Source organism: Capsicum annuum, chromosome 1, assembly GCF_002878395.1.
Source record: "Capsicum annuum cultivar UCD-10X-F1 chromosome 1, UCD10Xv1.1, whole genome shotgun sequence".
Taxonomy (NCBI): Eukaryota; Viridiplantae; Streptophyta; class Magnoliopsida; order Solanales; family Solanaceae; genus Capsicum; species Capsicum annuum.
Genome location: NC_061111.1, coordinates 113047037 through 113065678, shown reverse-complemented (window position 1 = coordinate 113065678; position 18642 = coordinate 113047037).

Sequence of the window (18642 nt, the reverse complement as noted above, 5' to 3'; positions counted from 1 at the left end):
AGGTTTGAGAGTGTTATTTAGATGGTTTCTTTTATTTTAATCTAAAAAAGATCTTCATCTAAAATATACTCAAAAAATTCCAAGAAATTGAAGATCAAAGAACTCACAAGGAGGTTTAGTTTAAATTTGTTCCCCTGTGTGGGACTGATATAATTTATTTCTCCTTTCCCTCATTTTGTATCCCCATTTCATTTATCCATGAAATTTGTATAGTATATTTTTGGGGGAAATGAAAAGTCTTACAAACAATATGTATATCATTCAAACGCTATACTACCTTTGGCTTGAAAGGTCCTATGAATACTAGGACGTGTAAAATATTATTTATGTGGTAAAGTATTTCATTATTTTGCTTTGTCTATGTTTGCTTGATATGTATATTTCAATAACATATGTTTGGGTTTAAGCAAGACTAATCCATTACTCTATTTCAAAGTCGTAAAGCGTTATTAGGCATGTAAGACTCAAAATTTGAATCCTCCTAAAATACTCTTAAAATCACATCGACAAAATCCCTTCCAATTCACCCAAGTTTTATTCAAAAATTTATTAGGTAATTGTCCAATTCACATTGACCATGTTGTTCTTACAAATCATTTTTCTCGCACTTAATTATAGCTATAGTTACCTAAATATTTTATTAATGGTAAGTGATAATGCTCACCTATACCATATAAAGTGGTAGAGGACAGTCATTGTCAATATCTCAACTTTTGTTAGAGTCGAATCCACTAGGAGTGAAAATTTGAATTCTAGTCTTATGGGTCTTAACCTTACTAAGAAAAACCCCGAAGTACAAATAAAGTAAAAGGCATGATTTAAAATAGGGGGCTTGGGGGTTATGAGAGTGTGTGTCAATAAAAACTCAACTCCACAAACTACACAAAAATTGTAATTTAACTTTGATATAGAGAGAATCTTTGGATTATGTCTACCTAAGGGGAAATTAGGTATGGGTATGTGTAGATTTGATGTACATGCTAGTTGTTAACAATATGGTAGACTAGGTTTGGGATCCTTAAGGCTCTTGTCAACAAAACCTCAAGAGTTTCACTTATTGAATCTTTCGGATACCTAACAAGTGTGTTAATTATATTCATCTATTACCTCAATTGGGTATCCCTCTTTCTTGGAAAATTCCGAAAGTATAGTCAACTTCATAATAATTCTTATGTCTAAGATAGTGAGAATTAGCAAACTATACCCATTAATTATCTACTATTTCCTTAGTTCCCACATCCCTCTTTCAAATATGATGTGGGTTCCAAAATTTCACTCAAACCCCTTTCTCAAGGATGGTTTGAGCATTCAAGATTTTGGGGTTTTCACCCACAAACCTATTTTTATTAATTGGGGATTTCACCAACAAATCCTAACTAATTCAATCAAACAAGAGTAGAACCCATCATCAACCAACTAGCATATACACAAATACATCCCAACTAATTGCACCTTAGTTGAAGATAATCCCAAGACAATAAAATTTAGCTACTCATGATGAGAGAAGAGAAAAAAATGCAATATCTCTAAATAAAATTACAATTCTTACCTAATTTAGGGTTTTAGGCTTTTAAGGGATTTGGGTTCGTTGCAAAAAATTACAAAACTGCCTCTGGGCCTGATCCCACATTGTCGTGATCTCACCAGATTGGCAGCGATCGCGGTTATATCCACACAATCACAGTGGCTGACCATCTTGACTAGCCGCGATCGCGGACCTCAGACTGAGATCGCGGTAACTGAGCCTCATTCTACACTTGGTCCTTCAACTATGCATTTTTCTTCTCCTCTTTGTTCCTTTTTAGCTCAATTCCACATCCTTCTATCTCTTCACCTATATGCTTGAAAAATATGGAAATTAATGCATTTAATCACAATGTTGTCTCATTTATGTCTTCAAATCATTGTATTATGCATGAATGATAAGTGCAAATAAGTGGTAAATTCACCACTCATCAACACCCCCAACTTAAATCTTTGCTTGTCCTCAAGTAACCTTACTTCTTACCATGATACTATGCACATTTATCCGTAAATTCATCAACCCTAGATCTCCTACAAATCTTAGTAATAAATAGGTAAAAAAAGGTGCGTCCCATCTTAGTTCTTTAGGAATTTCATTTTAGAAACCACGAGCTAAAAAATATCTAAAAGAATACCATCTAGAATGCAAGCAACCATCCAAGCTTGTAAATCTAGGACTGCTGTCATGTGGGTGTAAGGGGAGACTCTACTAAATATGACGTTCAATAAAATTTGAGCCTTGGCAATGATGTCATTCATGTGGATGTTACTCTTGGTTGTCACCCATGAAACTTCCTTCTCTAGGCACAGTCTTTCTGCCAACTAACTTTTCATTTTGCATTCTTTTTCTTCAAACTCACCCATGTCTACATTTGGCAGCCCATAGATAGCATTGATTTGCTCTTCCCTAAAGTCCACCACTTTTTATCGGGTCTTGATAGTCATGTAGGATGGACTTGAGAAAGACACTATGCTAAGGTAGGTGTATAATACATGGACCTATTGCTCATTATGACCTATTGCTCATTATACTTTCAAGGATATGGGGTGAAACATCGCCACCTTGTGGCCACAAGCCTATCATGAAATACCAAAATCTTTTTGGGCACATTCTCCAAGCATATTCCTCTCTCCGGGAGAAGATTTGTCCACAGAAGATCACCATAGTAGTGAGTGTGGCACTCAAGTTCCATGAATTGGATGTGGTCATATTTTTCCATGAGATTTTCTTGAAAAAAATAGACAACACAATAACATCAATCATTGACAAATTTTTGAACAAACTATGTTATGTTGTTCACTAAAGCTTATTAGATGGTTACTTGGTTGTGTTTGAACAAAAATTTGAAATGCAGAATCTTTGGCACTGGCAAAAAATCAACCTCGGTTGCTATGATCGCAGTCTATGGAGTCGCGACCATGGTATCTGAGACCAATTTTAACCTAATTTTTCAATTTCCAAAATTTCAAATTTGAAGCCCAAAGTATGTTCTATAACAAATATTTACACTAAAAGCGTTGAACAAGACCACTAGGTACTCAATAATGCCCCTTGAATGCAAAAACCATTAGTGAATACTCATACGGGTAATCTATCGAGCACTTGGTGTGCACTCTTCATTTTTCTCAATTTCACACACAATTTGGGTACTCAAGACTTCCCCACTCATGTGCACATCATATTCTAGCAGCTAAACACTACATAAGTACAATTTATGAAGTATTTAAGCATGAAAAATATAATTTTAGGCCTTTTCTATAACATGCATTCTATGGCCTATTTTTCATAGTCAAGTCAAAGATTCGAGGCACCTACCAGGTATGTGATGCAAGGATGCTATTGGAATGCTCAGAATTTGGCCAAAACTAGGTCTAATTAGAGATAAAAAATAAGAAGGGAGTGTTAGGAGGAAATGCGGGTTCAGATGGTATAACAATGATCGCGGTCAGTGTTCCCTGATCTCGGACATGCAGGTGATCACGATCAGTGCCAGTGTCCTGCGATCGTGGTAACTGGGGGCATTTTTGCTCCCCTATTTTCCCCTGTCAGCTTATTCCACATTTGGATAGATTTTCCCCCGTTCACTTCAACATGCAAAAACTTTACATTTTTCCTTTCTCAATCTCACCAACACATTTTATAATTCCATAAATGCATGGGTTTCTTAATTGACAAAACTAAAGTCTACTCTACAAAAATAAAAATAAAGGATACAAGCCACTCTCATGGAATTTGTGGGTTACCTCTCACATAATGCCTTAGTTTATGTCGTGGCACAAAGTCTTCCTTGTTTCTCAAGTTAGGTCCTCAGGCCCCCTTCATTCATTTCTTTGATTTCAACATTAATCATTGATATCACTTGAAGTTCAATGGGTTTTTTCTTTGTTTTGCATACTCGAAAAGAGACCTCGTCATTATGAAATCTAAACCTCATTTCACCCAACTCTAAGTCAACAATTGCTCTTCCGGTGGCTAAGAAAGGTTGACCAAGAATAATGGGAACCTCTTAGTCCATTTCACAATCTAAAATCATGAAGCCCGCAGGAAGTATAAATTTGTCCACTTTGACTAGAACATCAAACAAAATCCTGCCCGACCTCTTGATAGACCGATCCACCATTAAAAGTCTTATAGATGTTGGAGTTGGGGTGCCCAATCTAAGACTTTTGTAAATGAAAAAAGGCATGAGGTTTATACTCTCACCAAGGTCGCATAGAGCTCCAACAAACATATGTATTCCAATGGTGCAAGGGATGGTAAAAGCTCCAGGGTCTTCTTTCTTTTGCACAATTTTGCTACTCATGATAGCAGTACAACCTTGGGTGACTTCGATTATGTCATCTTTGATGAGATTCTTTTTTAACATCAACTTCTTCATGAGTTTAGCATATCTAGGGTTCTCTTGGATCACTTCAAGTAGTGCGAATTGATAGAGAGGTTGCTAAGCTTGGCCATAAATTTCTTGAATTTATCACCCTTCTCTTTTCTTTGAAGCCTTTGAGAAAATAGGGGAGGGACTTGTGTTGTAGGACTCACATCACTTTGTGGTTTCTCATTTTCCACCACCTCTTCATCAACTTCCACCGGTTCCTTTTCATCTTTTTCATATTGAGATTGTGGTGGCACTTCTTTGACTTAACCTTAGACATCTTTTCACCCAAATATTCTTTCAAGCGATTACCAAGGGTCTTCCCACTCTTAGTGACTATTGCTAAAAGTTGAGCCTCATTCTTAGGGTTTGCAGTAGTGTCACTAGAAAGACCACCCTTTGTCGTAGAATCAATTAGGTGGAAATTTTCTCGATTTGTTTCTCTAATTATTTGATGGAGGTGGAGTAGGACACCACAGTTTGATTAAGTTGCGAAAAATTGCTTTTCATTTCACAAACAATTTTGTCCTTCCCTTCCACTCTCATCAAAATCATTGCCAAGACATCTCTTATTTTATATTTGTCAAGGTCGACGGGTCTACCATTCTTGTTCTTCGTCCGGTCATAAGGGGGTACATATCGGTCATAATCACAATCTCTATCCCTCAAATCTTGCTCAAGTTCACGGTCCATCAAACCTTGATTCTATCTTGCCTTTGATAGGTAGGGTGGGACCTCCCCTTCCCCCCGAATAATTTGTCAATTACCAAATATCCTCATCATGATTCTTGGACTTTTCTTCATCATACACCTTAGATGATATGACATTTACCGTATTTGAGGGTGCAACCATCACATATTTCGTCAAAAGCTCTAATTGTGTCATTATTTTTACCATATTCTCCTCTCTTTCATCATCCCTCTATTTTTGTTACTTATCAACCACAGAGGTAGTAGGAGACCCTTTTGCCACTTTGGCATCCCGAGTATGCCACCCCGATTTTTCGTGGTAACTTCCTCAAGCAAATTTGAAGCCGCATGATAAGTTAACTTCACAAGAGGACCCTACTGCATTATCTACCATGGTTTTGATAAGCGGATCAATATCCTGATAGAATATTTAGAGAAGCATATTCTCCAGGACCTCATGCTTGGGACATTGCATAAGTTTTCCGTTGAAATTCTCCCACACTTCATACAAGGGATTTCTATTCAATTGCCTAATGTTAGTGATGTCATCATGCAATTGGAGTATTTTTTATGGAGAGAAATACTGGTCAAGGAAGACCACGGTGAGTTTATCCCATGAAGTGACAGACCCGGCCGAAAAAGTTCAATTCCATAATACTGCCTCTCCCGTTAGAGAAAATAGGAAAAGACGAGTTCGGATGGACTCTTGGGTTATGTGTGCAATACCAAAGGGTGAAAACACTTCGATGAAGTTTTTCAAATTCAAATTGGGGCCCTCATAGTATTGTCCCCCAAAAGGTCCTTTCATTTGTAGCATATGCAACATGACGTTTGTGACATAAAAGACATTGTTCCCATGAGTAGGTGGGATACGAATAACACTTGATTGACCAATGTCATTGAGTTGCTCCTCATCATCAAGAGGGCTATCAAAAGACCCGGCTTGACTAGGATTGTCACTCATGCTTCTGTTTATGCTATAGAGATCACCTAGAAGGAAATAGAAACAACAACCAAAATAAATATACACCACTACGAGTATGCCCTAAGTAAGAATCAATACCACACAAGTGAAGACTAAATTTCACTCCCCAACAACAGTGCTATTTTTATAACACTCACATATACCATATAAAGTCATAGAGGACGGTCGTTGTTAATATCTAAACTTTTGTTGAAGTCAAATCCATAAGGAGTGAAAATTAAAATTCTAGTCTTATGGGTATTAACCTTACTAATAAAACACCCGAAGTACAAATAAAGTAAAAAGCATGATTTAAAATGGGGGTGAGGGGGTTGGGAGTATGTGTGTCAATAAAAACTCAACTCCACAAACTACACAACAATTATAATTTAACTTTAATATAGAGAAAATCTTGGGATTATGTCCACATAAGGGCAAATTAGGTATGGGTATGTGTAGATTTGATATCCATGCTTGTTGTTAACAATATGGTAGGCTAGGTATGGGATCCTTGAGGCTAGCTTGTCAACAACACCTCAAGAATTTCACTTACTAAACCTTTTAGATACCTAACAAGTGTGTTAATTATATTCACCTATTACCTCAATTGGGATCCCTATTTCTAGGAAAATGCCCAAGGTAAGTCAACTTCATAATCACTCTTATGTATAAGATAGTGAGAATTAGTAAATTAAACCCATTAATTATCTACTATTGCCTTGGTTCCCACATCCCTCTTTCAAGGATGATGTGGGTTCCAATCACTCAAACCCCTCTCTCAAGGATGGTGTGAGTTTTCAAGAGTTTGGGGTTTTCACCAACAAACCCATTTTGAGTATTTAGGGATTTCGCCAACAAATCCTAACCAATTCAATCAAACAATAGTATAACACATCATCAACCAACTAGCATATAAACAAATACATCACAACCCACAACTAATTGCACCTTAGTTCATCAAAATCCCAACACAATTAAATTTAGCTACTAATAATTAGAGGAGAGAAAAAATACCATAAGGGTTGTGCAAAGCATCCATTTTTCAAGAAATTACTAAATTCAATATCTATAAATCAATTTAGAATACTTACCTAATTTAGGGTTTCAATTTCAAAATCAACTTCAAATTCAAAATATTGCCAGTCTCTAGAATGCACAAAATGGTAAACGATTTTAGGCCTTTGACTGCGCCCTAGCGCACACGCAAGTGTACGTGGTATTATCAAGTAGTAAAGTGGCCTAAAGATAGCCAAGTATCGATCCCACAGAGACTTGATTCGGTAATGATTTGATTTTAGTTCACAATTTAGATTCAATTGATGTGAGAGTAACCAAAATAGAGTTTGAAGTTTGTAATCGCAAGTAAATTAAATAGTGCGTAAATTAAAGGACTTGAGACAATCAATAGAAGAAAACCAAAGGTTGAAGCACTCTAAACAATCATATTATGCTATTGTATTTCATTGGTTAACATGCTTATCTTGGTTGTTGATTCACAGGGTTAATTACATGATTATGGTTTCCCAACCTCTAATCTTTTACCTAAGTTGAACCTTACAACTACATTGTTGAGTAGGAATGCACCAGTTCTCTTAAGTTCTTAACAAATATCATCCTACATATGAATCAAGTAAGGAATGTAAGTACATCCTTGTCCTAGATACTAATTCAAATCTCTTATTTTTTAAAGAAACAAGAACCATACTCTGCTAATTCCAATGTTCTATGACCCTATTTCCTCTCCAGAGTTCAAAAGGTTGACAATGGATGTATTCTAAGGGTCGGAAATCCTCAAAAAAGTTGTAACAAGAATAAGAAAATAAAAAATATTGATAATCAAAGAAAACAAACTTAATCCATAACAATTATACTCATCTGCTTGGCTTTAACCCCAGAAAGAGGGCATTTAGCCACACATAGCCATAATTGTAATAACAATTTTGTAATTAACAACCAAAAATATGTATGAACTAAATAAAATTAATAAAAACCTAATTATGAAGTCGTATCATGCCTTTGATCTCCAAAATATGTCAAAAGATATGTAAAAACGTGATACAACATTTATTTATAGCATAAGGGTAAACCAAGTCCGTGTTAGAGTCGAATTGAAGTGAAAAGCCCAGGGATGGAGTGGACCATGAGTCAAACCCTCTATTACTATGGAATGGACCATGAAACGCACCCTCTATTCCATAGGAATAGAGTATGCGAAACATTCTAATAGCATGATGCTACTGGAATTTGTCCTCTGAATTTTGGTTAAGTGTTGGTCCTTCCTCCCTCCATCCCTTGCCTTGTGGTGTATTTCCATTGATTTTAAAGACTCTATTTCATAATATTAAGCTCATACAGGATCCTACAACAACACACCACAGGACTTAGAAGCACAAGCACACAACATCCATCACGATGAATAAAAAATAAGAGCTTAGACTAGGTTGATTTTCATGATCTTTCACTTTAAGTTTACACTCTTCTCTTGACTCATTTGAAATTTATACACTCTTAAAAACTTTTTACACATATAATAACACATTTAAAACCACAAGTAACACATAGACCACAATAGAATCCAACAAGATAGACTAGAGAATAAGCTAGCTCAAGCTATAAAGACTAGTTTTCTCTATTGAACTCTAATTGACTCTTTTAAGTACCAACTTATTGGAAAACCTTAACCATTATAAGCACATGATTTAATACTTTAATACACATTTATCTCATTATCTAACAATATAGTATAGAATCATCCTCAAAACAAGGCTAAAAAGGACAAAATAGTGACGCTAGAAAGTAGAAATACACCCAACATCACCACCCCACACTTAAAGCCTTGTTCATCCTCGAACAACTCTTAACTATAATAATTATAAACTAAGGAAATTATACACTTCTACTGAATGCAAGACACTCAAGCTAGCACCACAATGACTACATAGAATGCAAGTTACTACAATAAGCATGTTATTTACACAATTGAAGCTCATAAACACTACTCTAAAACATCCTAGCCTCAAGAATTGACTCACCTAGTGGAAAAATCATGACTATTGATCAATCAAGGACATCATAAAAATCACCCACATTCATCAAACATGTAACCCTTACAATAATGGAGTTACCCATAATCACTCACAAAAATGCAATTCATAATTTGATGGGTACAAGAATCAAATTACGCCTCCTCTCACAAAGAATTCACAAGTTACACACAATGAAACATAGACTTGCCCTTAGTGTAGTGCTCCACTAATATCAGAATGTAAAGGTTAGGATCAATTAGGACTTTTTTGGGTTGTAATGTAGGCTAAGGTATGGGTAGGAACTATTTGGAAATAGTGACTAACCTCTATGTATGCTTTAATACACTACATTATATTTTTAATACCAATCTCCAACAACCAAATTACACTTTTTTGTCTACCCATACCTGTTGTTTTTGCCCCATCTCTTTTAAATATTTTTACAAACACTTGGTGGACGCATAGTTTACAACCACATGAATCATTTTTTTTCACAATCATGGCAATATTTCTAGCATAAATTATATCATATCCATCCACCATACGTCAATTACACTAATAACTATTACTTTGGGGCATCAATTTCACCTTTTTCTTCTTCAGTTTCTCAAACGCCTATCTCAATTAATTTTTTCATTAAAGCACTTAGGTCCTTTTTGGATCTAATTATGGTCCATAAAAGAAGGGATTAGGCTACTTAAGAGGTTGCGAAATAAAAAGCTAAAGGCTCAATGAGGGTTAACTATGATAAAGCACAAGGAAAGGAAAAATTAAAGGTATAAACAAGGCTATCAAAGAAATGCCTATATCATCTCCTAAACCCACATTCTTTATTTTACTTCACATACACACTTGGTAAGTTCTATACATCACATGTAATGAGGAATATACAAAAAATCTCACACGCACATGGCACATGCCCAACTCATCTAGGATCATCATAGAATCCCATCCAAACACTAGCACAAATTCAAGTTTAAACCAAAAAGTACAAGAGTCATAAACATGAGCCTAAGAGTTTAAAAAATAGATTCACTCAATCAACATGCTATTACCAAACAAAACCACTTGTATTATGTAATAAAAAATAATACCACCTTAGCATCAATCTCATTTGTTGCCTTGGGAGGTTCTCCTTGAAGCTACTTAACTCTCCTCAAGGTGATTGCCACAATCTGCTTTGGATTTTCTGTATCTGCTGGCAACCCACCTTGTGGCCTAGTATTTACTGCTTGCTAATTTTTTCCCTCGTACAACTCTAAACTTCTTGTGGCCGCTTGGAAATTTTTTAAGTCTATAGTAAACTAAGTCTGATTATCTAAAATCTATTTTATCATCTTTTTCATGTTTTTTGTTGACTGATTTAGTTTGGCCTGTGGCTTTGGGGCGTTCTATAGATGATTTAGTGGCTGGGTTTGCCACTTCATATTGTAGTCATTACCATAATTTGGACTTTTCGTATTGCTTACATAGATCACAGATTCTGAATTTGAAGCACACATGGTCGTTTCATGACCATTATTTTTGCATACCTCACACCACCCTGCAACTTGTAGGATATCATTGACTGTGGTTGTCAGTTGTGTTGCTCCCAACTTTATGCTGCTAAACTAAGTGGTTATCAAATTTTGTAATACAAAAACCTATGATGATAAGGCTGTGAATTGGTCCATTTCCAGTACACCCACAATTCTTTTTGTGGTACTTCTAGAATTTAAATGCCACTCTGGATTTCCTTGTTCTATATGGTTCAACAATGTGTACAGCTCATCATAAGTCAATTCCAGCGCTTGACCACCTATGGTTAAATCTATCAAAATTTTCTTATTGTGATCAAGAGCTTAAAAGTATGAGCAAGAACCTCACTGGATTATTGGTGGTGTGGAAAATCCCAAAGAAGAGCCTTGAAGAGTTCCCAAGCATGATAAAGATTTTTATTAGGCTTCTATTTGAAGCTCACTATCTCACTGCAAAGTCTCATAGTCTTGCCTGATGGAAAAAATCTGATGAGGAACTTTCTGGATAAGTCATCCCATGATGCAATTGAATTGGATGTCTTCACATTCAACCACTTTTTAGCTTCCCCCAAAAGTGAATAGGGAAACAGTGTCAACCTCACATAATCTGGACTCACCTCAGTTGGAGTGAATGTATCAGTAAGCTCAATAAAAGTCTGCAAGTCGACTTATGGATCCTCGTGTGAAAGCCCTACAAACTGTCCACTGCTAATAAGAAGCTACACCATATTATGTTTTAACTCGAAATTTCCCCCCAGGTATCAATCTTTGAATTAGGGAAGTCAATTTCGTCGAAAGTGCGACTGCCACTTCCCTAACTGTCCTTAAGGCTGCTTGTTCTTCAGCCATTGGAGAAGAATTCTCTTGGTCTTCTTGGATTTGAGGAATTCTTGGGAGAAAGATTGGTTCTCTCCAATGTTGGTGAAAGTCTTGCTTGGGTTCAGGTCTTGGTTCTACCAATTACCGATTACTTGCCAGCTTATCAACCTAAAGCCTTGTTTTCTGCAATAACAAAACCAAGACCAAGCACAAAAACACCAAATATATCTAAAAGTAAAACTAAAATAAATAGTTTCCAAATAACAAGTTCCCAACAACGACGCCAAAAACTTGACCACGCCCAAGCACACACGCAAGTGCATATGGTCTTATAAAGTATTAAAGTGACCTAATGAAAGCCACGTATCAATCCCATAGAGACTTGATTCGACAACAATTTGATTTTAGTTCACAATATAGATTTAATTCATGTGAGAGTAACCAAAATAGAGTTTGAAGTTTGTAATTGCAAGTAAAGTAAATAGTGCATAAATTAAAGGTCTTGAGACAATCAGTAGGAAAAAACCCAGGGTTGAAGCACTCTGAAAAATAATATTATGCTATTTGATTTGATCCGTTAACCTGCTTATCTTGGTTGTTGATTCGTAGGGTTAATTGCATGATTATTATTTCCAAACCTCTAATCTTTTACCTAAGTTGAACCCTACAACTACATCATTGAGCAGGGATGTAATAGTTCACTTAAGTTCATAACAAATATCATCCTACATATGAATCAAGTAAGGTATCAAAGTACATCCCTATCCTAGATACTAATTCAAATATCTTAATTTTTAAAGAAATAAGATCCATACTCTACTTATTCCCATATTCTATCTCCCTATTCCCTCTTCCGATTTCAAAAGGTTCACAATAGATGTATTCTAAGGGTTGCAAATCATCAAAATAGTTGCAACAAGAATACAAAAACAACCAATATTAATAAGAAAAGCAAACAAACTTAATCTATAACAGTAATAATCATGTTTTTGGCTTCAACCCCTGAAAAAGGGCATTTAGCCATGCATTGTCATAATCATAATCACAATGTTGTAATTAACAACTAAAAACATGTATAAACTAAATAAAAATTTTAAAATCCTACTTATGAAGTTGTAGCAGCCCCTTTATCTCCAAAATAAGTCAAAAGATATGTAAAAATGTGATACAACATGAATATATAGAATAAGGGTAAGCCAAGTCCGTGTTGGAGTCGAATTAGAGTGAAAAGCCCAGGGGTGGAGTGGACCATGCATCACACCGTCTATTCCTATGGAATGGAGAATGGGACGTACCTTCTGTTCCATATGAATAGATCATGCTACGCATGCTAATAGCATGATGCTACTGGAATTTATCCTCCTAATTTTGGTGAAGTGTTCTTCCTTTCTCCTTCCATCCCTTGTCTTGTAGTGTCTTTACATTGATTTTTAAGCCTATATATCATCCATATATCATCATATTAATCACGAAATTATCATACAAGAATACACCATACGAATTAGAAGCACAAACACATAACACCCATCACGATGAATATAAAATGAGTAACACATAGAACACAATAGAATCCAACAAGATAGACTAGACTAGACATTCCTAATAACTTGTTCCACATATAATAACATATTTAAAACCATAAGGAACACATAGAACACAATAGAATCCAACAAGATAGACTAGACAAGAAGCTAGCTTAAGCTACAAAGACAAGTTTTCTCTATTGAACTCTAATTGACTATTTTAAGTACCAATTTGTTGGAAAACCATTATATCCATTATAAACATATCGTTTAACACTTTGATACACATTTATCTCATTATATACCAATATAGTATAGAATCATTCTCAAAATAAGGCTAAAAAGGCCAGAATAATGATGCTAGAATGCACAAATACACCCAAGATCAGCCTTTAAGGGATTTGGGGTCGGCTGCTAAAAATTACAAAATTTCCCCTAGGAATGATCTTGAATTTCCATGATCACTCCATATTGGCAACGATTTTGGCTTCCATGACAGCGGTTAGATCCATATGATCGCGGTGGCTGATCGTCTTGACTGGCTGTGATTGTGGCCCTCAGACCGCGATCACGATAACCAAGCCTTATTTTGTACATGGTCCTTCAGCTATGCACTTTTCTTCTCCTCTTTGTTCCTTTTCAGCTCAATTCCACATCCTTCAATCTCATCACCTGTATGCCTGTAAAATGTGGGAATTAGTGCATTTACTTTCAATGTTGTCTTATTTTTGTCTTCAAATCATAGTAGTGTGCATAAATGATAAGTGCAAATTAGCGATAAATTCACCACTCATCAGTAAGACTTCCTTATTTTCCGAAGAACTTTACAAATAAGCCTTGTCATAAAGTTTATCTCTGAACACCCAATTTCTTCTAAATCACTTCGTTCAACATTTGTCAAAATAGTCAAAATTCTGATCATTCAGTTACTTTTCCAAAGTGTCCTATTCCTTGAATTCTGGACTAGTCCGTTTAAAAATAAATATTTGACCTTTATTTAAGATATTATTTTTATTAATTATTACAACTCACTAACATTTTCACCTTTTGAGTGTTTTTCTTTCCTTTTAGAGAGAGGTTGTTTTGTGTTCATAATTAGACTTGCTCGCTTTACAAAGACTTAAAGCAAATAAAATTCAAGTAATTGCTAGCAAATAATTAGTATTTCACACTATCTAAGGTCAAAAAATAAACTACAGACTAATTAATTCTTACTTGGGATAATAAAAAGACTCGTTCAACTATGGATCCTAGTTTGAACAACTCAAATACTTCATCTGAGTGAGTTTCCACCTTTTCTATGGCAATGGATCCCAGTGTTTCGATAGGAAGAGAAATAACTCCAGAGGTCATTGCTGGTTTGGAAGAAAAAATATAAGAACTAAGGATCATGGTGATGCAAAGTAGACTACCTTATCAAGCTCCCCCAAACATGACTTTATCTCTTGATACAAGACAAAAAGGGCCTATATTTTTGACATCAGATGGAGTTGACCAGGGAGGTCATTTTACCACTTCTCAGAATGATTATGCTTCTTAGAACGATCCTTTTTGTACATATTTTCTCCTCCAAAGGTTCAGAATATATCACTGTCACACACAACTTTTCTAGTGTACACCTATGATAGCGCTCCACTAGTGACACAAACATAAGGTTTATACTACCTAGACGTTGATCATTATGTTGAAACTGAGAATGATCCAAGTTGTTACAATAATAAGACAATGAATAAACATCTCAGGGTCTTTACAGATGCAATGATAATCCTTTGAGGGCTTTGAAGTAACCAAAGTGTGAAGTATGAAGAGTTGTGTTCTTTTCTCGAGATCAAGTTGCCTCTTGGTTACAATATCCCCAAATTTGAAAAATTTGATGTGTTTGGAAATCCCTTCGTTTATTTTAAAACTTACTGTGAAATTTGATTGATGTCGAAAAACAAAGGAACGCAGATCAAGGTACTAGTCAAAATTTGAGTGGAAAAGCTCTAGAATGGTACATTAAGAAAAATGTGACCAAGAAAATGCCTTTGTAGATCATTACATATTTTAAGTTGATATTTGACAGCGCCCAAGCGCACATGCTAGTGTATGTGGTTTACCAAGTAATATAGTGGGCTTCAAGAAAGCCGAGTTATCGATCCCATAGAGACTAGATTTGGCAACGATTTGATTTTAGTTCACACTTTAGATTCAATTGATGCGAGAGTAACCAAATAAAGAGTTTGGAAATTTTAAATTAAAACTAAATAATGCCGAAAGTAAAGGTTTTGAGACAATGAATAAGAGAAAAACTAGGGTTGAAGAACTCTTGAACAATCATATTATGCTATTATATTTCATTTGTTAGCTTGCTTATCTAGGTTGTTGATTCATAGGTTTAGTTGTTCGATTATGGTTTCCAAACCTCAAATCTTTTACCTAAGCTAAACCTTACACCTACATAGTTGAGTGGGGATGCATTCGTTCACTTAAAATCTTAACAAATATCATCCTACATATGAATCGAGTAAGGTATCTAAGTACATCCCTATCCTAGATATTAATTCAACTTTCTTATTTTATAAAGAATCAAGAACCATACTCTGCTTATTCCCATATTTTATCTCCCTATTTCCTCTCTTGAGTTAACAAGGTTGATAATAGATGTATTCTAAGGGTCGTGATTCCTTAAAATAGTTATAATAAAATAAACAAACAACCAATATTGATAATCAAAGCAAACAAACTTAATCCATAGAAATAATAATCATGTTCTTGGCTTCAACCCTGGAAAGAGGGCGTTTAGCAACGCATAGTCATAATCGTAATCACAAAGTTGTAATTAATGACTAAAAACATAAATGAACTAAATAAAATTAATAAAAACCTACTTATGAAGTTATAGAAGCCCCTTTATCTCCAAAATATGTCAAAATATATGTAAAAATGTGATACAACATGTATATATAGCATAAGGGTAAGCCAAGTCTGTCTAGGAGTCAATTTAGCATCAAACGCCCAGGTGTGGAGTGGAGCGTACATCGCACCTTCTATTCCTTTGAAATGTGGAGTGACTCGCACCCTATATCACCCTAGAATAGAGTATGCATCGCATGCTAATTGCATGACCTCTCTAGAATTTGTCCTCCAAATTTTGGTTAAGTGTTGGTGCTTCCTCCTTCCATCCCTTGTCTTGTTATGTCTTTCCATTGATTTTCCAGACTCTTTAACATCAAAATATCATCATATTCAGATCCAAAATCATTATACATCATCATACCTCACTAATTAGAAGAACAAACAACACTAAATCCATTACGATGAATAAAAAACAAGAGCTTATACTAGGTTGAATTCCACGATCTTTCACTTCAAGTTCCCAGTCTTTATTTGACTCATGTGAACTTTTTACACTCCTAACACTTGGTTACACATATCATAACACATTTAAAACCATAAGTAACACATAGAACTCAATAGAATCCAACAAGATAGACTAGAAAAGCAACTAGCTCACGCTAGGAAAACTAGTTTTCTATATTGAACTCAAATTGACTCTTTTAAGTACGAACTTACTTAGAATTCACTTGGAACCTTATAAACATATTATTTAATAATTTTATACACATTTATCTTATTATTAACTCATATATCATAGAATCATCCTCAAAACAAGGCTAAATAGGCTAGAATAGTGATGCTAGAATGCATAAATACACTTCTACTAAAGGTAAGACACTCAAGCTAGCACTAAAATGACTACATAGAATGCAATGCAAGTTACTACACCAAGCATGTTATTTACACAATTGAAAGCTCATGAATACTACTATAAAACATCCTAGCCTCAAGAATTGAATCACCTAGTGGCAAACTCATGCATATTTCTCAATCAAGGACATCATAAAAATCACCCACATTCATCTAACATGTGCCCTCATAATGAGAGAGTTACCAATAATCACTCATAATAATGCAATTCATAATACGATGGGTACAAGAATAAAATTATGCTCACTCTCACAACGAGTTCAAAAGTTACACACAATGAACTATAGGCTTTCCCTTAGTATAACGATCCACTTATAGTTGAATGTAAAGCTTAGTATCAATTTGGACATTTTTAGGCTGCAATGTAGGCTAAGGAACGGGTAGAAACTATTTGGGAATAGTGACTAACCTCTCTAAAAGCTTTAATACACTACATTATACATTTAAAATCACTCTCCAACAACCAAATTACCTTTATTCATTCATCCATACCTTTGTTTTTGCCCCATCTGTTTAGAGCATTTTCACAAACACTTGGTGGACATATAGTTTACTACCACAAGAGTAATTTGGACATATAGTTTACTACCACAAGAGTAATTTTTTCTCTATTTTCACAATCATGGCAATATTTTTAGCATAAATTATATCACAACCATCCATCACATATCAATTATACACCAATAACTATCACCTTGGGGCATCAATTTCACCTTTGTCTTCTTCGATTTCTCAAACTCCTTACTAATTCAATTTTTCATTAAAGTACTTAAGAGCTCTTTAAATCAAATTAAGATCCATCAAAGAACGGATTAGGCTACTTATGAGGTTTCCAAAGGAAAAGCTAAAGGCTCAATGGGGGTTAACTAGGATAAAGCACAAGGGTAGGATAAATAAAAGGTATAAACAAGGCTGTCAAGAAAATGCCTATATCATCTCCTAAACCCACATTCTTTATTTTGCTTCACACATACATCGAGCAAGTTGTAGACATCATATGCAACAAGGACTATACAAAAAATCTCACACTCAAATGGCACATGCTCAACTTATATAGGATCATTATAAACTCTCAATCAAACAATAGCACAAATTAAAAATTAAGCCAACATGAACAAGAGTCATAAACTTGAGCCTAAGTGTCTCAAAAATAGTAATTCACATCAATCCACTTAGTTTTACAAACAAATCCACTTGCATCATGTAATCACAAATAACACCAATAAGAATATCTCACACAAATTTTTTAAAATTAAGCTAAAATTTGTGAATTCCCCACCTCATACTTAAAAATCTACTTTGTCCCCAAAGTAAATTTTAAAAGTAAGAGATAAAAATACTCCCTAAGGCCTCTAGGCCTTGCTAGCATCATCTTTTGTATTCATGGGAAACGTGGGACCCCACACTTCATCTTTACCATGCTTCAAGCTCAAGTTTATGGTACTCAGAATTCCCAATAACCTATCACTCAACCAAAAACAAAAACTATGTGAAACAAAAACTAAAAACTGAAAAGAAAACATACCTAATTAACTTGGTTGCCTTCCAAGCAACGCCAGCTTTAGTGTCGCAGTACGACCCAACTCAACTCAACCATATTTCATCATCTTTTTCCTCACACTTGGTGGCCATATTCTTATCTTTTTTCACCCCTTTTGGGCGTGAATTCTAAAGAGCAGTATGTTTCTCAACTTTAGCCTTTTCAGGCTCATCAACTTCCATCATTTCAAGCTTAGGAGATTTAGTCTTAGGCTGCTCAATTAGGTAGTTTGAAGAGTTCTTTTACAGAATAGTCACCCCACACTTGTCCCATTTAATAGTATTGATCATACATAAATCTTTAACTTGGGACATAATTATGGGTGCTTTGTATACATCAAACACAACCTCTTCATCCTCTATCCTCATTTTGAGTGTGCCTTCTTTAACATCAATTAACGTTTCTCTAGTTTTTAAAAA